This window comes from Hyperolius riggenbachi, chromosome 8 (genome assembly GCF_040937935.1).
Source record: "Hyperolius riggenbachi isolate aHypRig1 chromosome 8, aHypRig1.pri, whole genome shotgun sequence".
NCBI classification, from domain to species: Eukaryota; Metazoa; Chordata; class Amphibia; order Anura; family Hyperoliidae; genus Hyperolius; species Hyperolius riggenbachi.
In genome coordinates this window covers 259,973,584-259,980,810 of record NC_090653.1, presented here as the reverse complement: position 1 = coordinate 259,980,810, position 7,227 = coordinate 259,973,584, and positions in this window count along the sequence as shown.

The window sequence follows — 7,227 nt, the reverse complement described above, 5'->3', positions numbered from 1 at the left end:
TTCATAAACTGAGGAGTCAGAGTTGGAGTCGGAAGATTTTTGCACCAACTCCACAGCCCTGTTGGAATTCATTGTACATTTTATTTATAATGTTATTTTTGTCACTGTCATTACCAGTTCTGTATTTTGCTACCAATTCTGTATCCTGTATATTGGTGTACACCATTGTCTGTATTATTATGGCATCCATCTGAAAATGGCGCCTGTGAATAATGGCGCACAGTGTTGCCGCTAATCCGTTTGCCGCTTATCGCTATTTAACGTTAAAGCCTTATTGTTATTTAGCGTTAAAGCCTTATCGTTATTTAGCGTTAACACACAGAACCCTCTCTGTACCTATCCCTAACCCCTAAACCCCCCCGGTGGTGCCTAACCCTAACCACTCCCCTGGTGGTGCCTAACCCTAAGCACCCCCCTGGTGGTGTATATTGTACTATAACTATACCTAACCCTACTCTCACACAGAACCCTCCCTGTACCTAACCCTAACCACCCCCTTGGTGGTGCCTAAACCTAAGACTCCCCTGGTGGTGCCTAACCCTAAGACCCCCCCCAGTGGTGCCTAACCCTAACCTTGACAGTGTTACATTAAATCCATTCACCGTTTTGCAGTTAAATAACGTCTTCAGTTTGGCTTATGTAGGGTGCTATTGATAAACAACGTTAGTGTGTGCCACTATTGATAAATAACGTTAGTGTGTGCCACTATTGATAAATAACGTTAGTGTGTGCCACTATTGATAAATAACGTTAGTGTGCGCCACTATTGATAAATAACGTTAGTGTGTGCCACTATTGATAAATAACGTTAGTGTGTGCCGTTTTTCTTCTTTTTTCCCTGTGCGCCATTATTATGCAGTACTAACGATAAATAGCGATAAGCGTATCTTTTTAATGCAGCGCCATTTTTATGCATAGGCGCTGTGCGCCATTATTCACTGATCCCATTATTATGTACCCCATGTTTCTTACTTTGTACAGCGCCACGGAATACTGTATGTTGGCACTTTATAAATCAATAATAATAATATTGCAAAAAATAATAAGCAATTTTATTTATTATGTTATATTCACTGCCGTTCCTCTTTAAGCCTGTATGTGAAAAAGTCACCAGAACTGCCGCCTATGTTCGTGTTCAGCCGTCGTCCTTCTCCTGGCCGACGCTTTCCGCACACGCCATGGAACGCCTGTTTGCTACGCGTTTGGTGTTTTTTCTTTCCCTTCGTATAATTTTAGATACTCCACATTCCATTTATCTCCATCTAGATGAAGAAGCACAATCCGTCTGACGTGGTCACATCAGGGGCAATTGACTCTGTCCAGTCCTACAGAAGCATAATGGCGGACCCCCTAAGTCTCCCGTTATCGATCTCTTTTATCCTATTATACATCTCTCTCTCTCTCCTTTCTTTTTCTACCTCTGTCGTCTCCCCCCCCCCCCCCCCCCCTTCATCTCCCACTTTTTCCTTCTCTTTAACAGAATCTAAAACAGCTTAAATGAGGCACTTAAACTCCCCGTGTTTAAATCCCTCTTATTATCTTAACCATTTAAGAGTAAAATCTCCATGTAATTTCAATTTAAACTCATTACTACCAGCTGCATTGACTAACCCCTCCGCCCTGCGCGGCAATAAGGAGATGTGATTTTATGGAGCACTCGTAAACCATCTGTATGGCATAGACAGGCGCACACACACACACACAGGAACGCGTATACGCACGCCAGCGCCCCCTCATATCCCCCCACCCCCTAAACACAACACACAAGTGCCTTTTATTTGAACACATTTAAAGTGTTCCGTTAATGGCGAAAGCGATGTACAGATAATGAATCCTTAGTATTCAGCGGACACTTTTGCTGGCTGAGCAAATAATACGCTTTGACAATGGGCCGTCCAACTGACATGGATATAATTTGCGGTAATTTCCTGCTCGTTTCTCTCTCCGCTCTAATGACAGGGATTTGACAGAGTGGGATTTAAAGGCTTGTCAGAAGGAAAAAAAAGAGGGGAATTTAGCCTGAGACGGTGCTGCGCAAGTTGGCGGTAGCTAGCCGCACACGGCAGCAGGGAGAGGGGGGCGGGCGACTTTCTACCCGTCCATCGCCCTCGATCATACTCCTTTGGAAATTATTATTTTTTCAGCGGAGTGCCAGGCTCTTCATTAAATCTCCAATGACACCAGCGCTTCGACGTCGTTATTAGAGGTGCGGATATTTCTCAGCGACGCGCGAGAGCCTGGCGAGCAGCAGAAAGGAGTGTTGATGGACTATTTTACCCGCCAAAATCGTGGCAATTGACATTTGTGTGATTCATATGCTCCTTCTTCACCGTAAAGCCAAGAGCACGGCCTCTTTCATCCCTATTGCTAATAGGGCACCCCTCTACATGTAAAAAGGGCGCTGCGGTAATGTGGGCGCTGTAGATAGTGTTGGGCGAACATCTAGATGTTCGGGTTCGGGCCGAACAGGCCGAACATGGCCGCGATGTTCGGGTGTTCGACCCGAACTCCGAACATAATGGAAGTCAATGGGGACCCGAACTTTTGTGGTTTGTAAAGCCTCCTTACATGCTACATACCCCAAATTTACAGGGTATGTGCACCTTGGGAGTGGGTACAAGAGGAAAAAAAATTTAGCAAAAAGAGCTTATAGTTTTTGAGAAAATCGATTTTAAAGTTTCAAAGGGAAAACTGTCTTTTAAATGCGGGAAATGTCTGTTTTCTTTGCACAGGTAACATGCTTTTTGTCGGCATGCAGTCATAAATGTAATACATATAAGAGGTTCCAGGAAAAGGGACCGGTAATGCTAACCCAGCAGCAGCACACGTGATGGAACAGGAGGAGGGTGGCGCAGGAGGAGAAGGCCACGCTTTGAGACACAACAACCCAGGCCTTGCATGAGGACAAGAAGCGTGCGGATAGCATGCTTTGTACCACCATGCAGTCATAAATGTAATAAAGATAAGTGGTTCAATAAACAGGGACCACGCGGCAACGCTAACCCAGCAGCAGCACACGTGATGGAACAGGAGGAGGCGCAGGAGGAAAAGGCCACGCTTTGAGAGACACAACAACCCAGGCCTTGCATGAGGACAAAAAGCGTGCGGATAGCATGCTTTGTACCGCCATGTAGTCATAAATGTAATAAAGATAAGAGGTTCCATAAACAGGGACCGGCAACGGTAACCCAGCAGCAGCAGCAGCAGCAGCAGCACACGTGATGGAACAGGAGGAGGCGCAGGAGGAGAAGGCCACGCTTTGTGAGACACAACAACCCAGGCCTTGCATGAGGACAAAAAGCGTGCGGATAGCATGCTTTGTACCGCCATGTAGTCATAAATGTAATAAAGATAAGAGGTTCCATAAACAGGGACCGGCAACGGTAACCCAGCAGCAGCAGCAGCAGCAGCAGCACACGTGATGGAACAGGAGGAGGCGCAGGAGGAGAAGGCCACGCTTTGTGAGACACAACAACCCAGGCCTTGCATGAGGACAAAAAGCGTGCGGATAGCATGCTTTGTACCGCCATGTAGTCATAAATGTAATAAAGATAAGAGGTTCCATAAACAGGGACCGGCAACGGTAACCCAGCAGCAGCAGCAGCAGCAGCAGCACACGTGATGGAACAGGAGGAGGCGCAGGAGGAGAAGGCCACGCTTTGTGAGACACAACAACCCAGGCCTTGCATGAGGACAAAAAGCGTGCGGATATAGCAGCAATGCTTTTTGCCGCCATGCAGTCATAAATGTAATACAGATGAGAGGTTCAATAAACAGGGACCGGAAACGCTAAACCATCCCAGATGTTCATCGGTCATGTTACTTGGTTGGGGTCCAGGAGTGTTGCGTAGTCGTTTCCAATCCAGGATTGATTCATTTTAATTTGAGTCAGACGGTCTGCATTTTCTGTGGAGAGGCGGATACGCCGATCTGTGATGATGCCTCCGGCAGCACTGAAACAGCGTTCCGACATAACGCTGGCTGCCGGGCAAGCCAGCACCTCTATTGCGTACATTGCCAGTTCGTGCCAGGTGTCTAGCTTCATGCCCGGTTTCAGGTCCAGCGGTGCCAGCCACAAATCCGTCTGTTCCTTTATTCCCCTCCAAATTTCCTCCCCTGTGTGCTGCTTATCCCCAAGGCAGATCAGCTTCAGCAACGCTTGCTGACGCATGCCAACAGCTGTGCTGCACTGCTTCCACGATCCTACTGCTGCTGGTGCTGGGTTAGCATTTCCGGATGAGGTACAGCTTTGAGATGCGTTGGAGGAGAAGGAGTCAGAGAGGTAGGTGCTGCTGTTGTTATCCAGCTGTTTGCGGCGTGGGCAACACCCGCGCCGTAGCAGGTGAGGAATCGCTGCCAGGCTCCACAAGGTTCACCCAGTGCGCGGTAAGGGAGATGTATCGACCCTGGCCGAACGCACTCGTCCAGGTGTCAGTGGTGAGGTGAACCTTGCAGGCAACGGCATTCTTCAAGCTTCGGGTTATTTAGCTGACCACGTGCTCATGCAACTCAGGCACTGCAGAGCGCGCAAAGTGGTAGCGGCTGGGAACCACGTAACGTGGGATGGCCACTGACATCATGCCCTTGAAGCTGTTTGTCTCCACCACTCGATATGGCAGCATTTCGCAGGCCAGAAGCTTGGCTATGCTGGCTGGCTGTTACTGCCACGGCCCGGGGGTCATTTGCTGGCAATTTCCTCTTGTGCTCAAACATCTCAGAGACAGACAACTCAACCGTAGCGCTGCACACCGAAGGGCTGTTGGTTGTTGTGTTTGATGAACACTGGGAGACCTCAAGAGCACTAGTCCGGAAAGTGACAGTGTCAGCATCGTCTGATGTTTGTGAATGTTGTGAACCACGCAATGGCTGGGCTACTGCTGCTGCTGAGGCGGGTCTGGTGGTGAGTCTGGTGAACCCAAGGGAGGCAGTGTTGCTGGTGGTACCCTGTCCTGCCGCGTTTGCCCACAGAGTGGGATGTTTGGATAGAATGTGGCGGCTCATGCTGGTGGTGGAGAGGTTGTTAATACTTTTCCCCCTGCTCAGGCGGGTCTTGCACACCTTGCAAATCGCCATGGTAACATCCTCAGTGCAGTCTTCAAAGAAAGCCCAGACTTTAACTGGCTGAGGACTCGGACCTCGTGCGTGATGTGCTGGTGCTGCTTAACCCACTGCTGGACGCTTGAGAGGTCATCCAAGTAATTATCTGGTCCTGTTCTTTTGGATCTGTGAGGGTTGTTGTCCTGGACAACATGGGCAGTATTGAGTGGGTTTTCTTGGGTGCTCCCCTGTGGCCTGTACGTGAACCGTCAGGGGAAACACCTCTTCCCTTGCCCCTCCCTCTTTCACCGGATTTCTTCCTCATTTCACTTATCCTTAAAGTACACGCTGACTGGCAGCAGTACAGTGGCAGTACAGAAATGCTATACAGTGGTGGGTGAGCGGTGTACCACTATTGTCAGCAGTGACACAGAGCACAATGCTATACAGTGGCGGGTGAGCGGTGTACTACTGTTCCCAGCAGACACAGAGTGGAAGTAAACACAATGCTATATAGTGTGGCTGAGCCGTGTACACAGAGTGGCATTAAACACAATGCTATATAGTCTGCTATATAGTCACCCCGAACAGGGTGATGTTCTGCAGAACCCGAACAGTGGCAAACACTGTTCGCCCAACACTACTGGGAGGGAACGCAGATTTTAGTACCTAAACACACGATACAACATGTTTTCCGGGGTCGGACTCTGAGGCACATACAGATGGTCCCGATCATCATCCTCATCATACAACTCTTCTCCTGAGTCTGACCCACCCACCACCTCTGCCACCCCAACATCCCCAGACACAGACCCCTCATCGTCCTCAACATTAACTTGGGATGCTGGCCTGAGCCAGACCTCCTCCTCCACATCAGGCCCCATCATCTCCTCAATGGCAGCCCTCATTAATCGCTCTGGCGACGGACTGATGGACACAACGTTCTCCTCCGGGGAGGGCTGCTGCTGACCACTGGCTGCTGGGGTGGATGTTATAGCTTGCGTGGGGCGTTGGCTGTTGCTGTTGTTGGGAGTGCTGCTCACAGCGGAGGTCTCTGGGGAACTCATGTTGAGCTCATATAGTGGTTGACGGTGAGTGGAGTATTACTGATCCCAGCAATATACACACTGACTGGCAGAGTACGCAATGCTATATAGTGTGGCTGAGCGGTGTACACAGAGTGGCAGTAAACACAATGCTATATAGTCTGGCTGAGCGAGCGGTGTACTACTGTTCCCAGCAGAATCAGAGTGGCAGTAAACAATGGTATATAGTCTGGCTGAGCGGTGTACACAGAGTGTCAGTAAACAATGGTATATAGTCTGGCTGAGCGAGCGGTGTACTACTGTTCCCAGCAGAATCAGAGTGGCAGTAAACAATGGTATATAGTCTGGCTGAGCGAGCGGTGTACTACTGTTCCCAGCAGAATCAGAGTGGCAGTAAACAATGGTATATAGTCTGGCTGAGCGGTGTACACAGAGTGTCAGTAAACAATGGTATATAGTCTGGCTGAGCGGTGTACACACAATGCTATATAGTCTGCTATATAGTGTCAGTAAACAATGGTATATAGTCTGGCTGAGCGAGCGGTGTACTACTGTTCCCAGCAGAATCAGAGTGGCAGTAAACAATGGTATATAGTCTGGCTGAGCGGTGTACACAGAGTGTCAGTAAACAATGGTATATAGTCTGGCTGAGCGAGCGGTGTACTACTGTTCCCAGCAGAATCAGAGTGGCAGTAAACAATGGTATATAGTCTGGCTGAGCGGTGTACACAGAGTGTCAGTAAACAATGGTATATAGTCTGGCTGAGCGGTGTACACAGAGTGTCAGTAAACAATGGTATATAGTCTGGCTGAGCGGTGTACACAGAGTGGCAGTAAACACAATGCTATATACTCTGGCTGAGCGAGCGGTGTACTACTGTTCCCAGCAGACACAGAACAGTAAACAGAATGCTATATAGTGTGGCTGAGCGAGCGGTGTACCACTATTCCCAGCAGACACAGAACAGTAAACAGAATGCTATATAGTGTGGCTGAGCGAGCGGTGTACCACTATTCCCAGCAGACACAGAACAGTAAACAGAATGCTATATAGTGTGGCTGAGCGAGCGGTGTACCACTATTCCCAGCAGACACAGAACAGTGAACAGAATGCTATATAGTGTGGCTGAGCGAGCGGTGTACC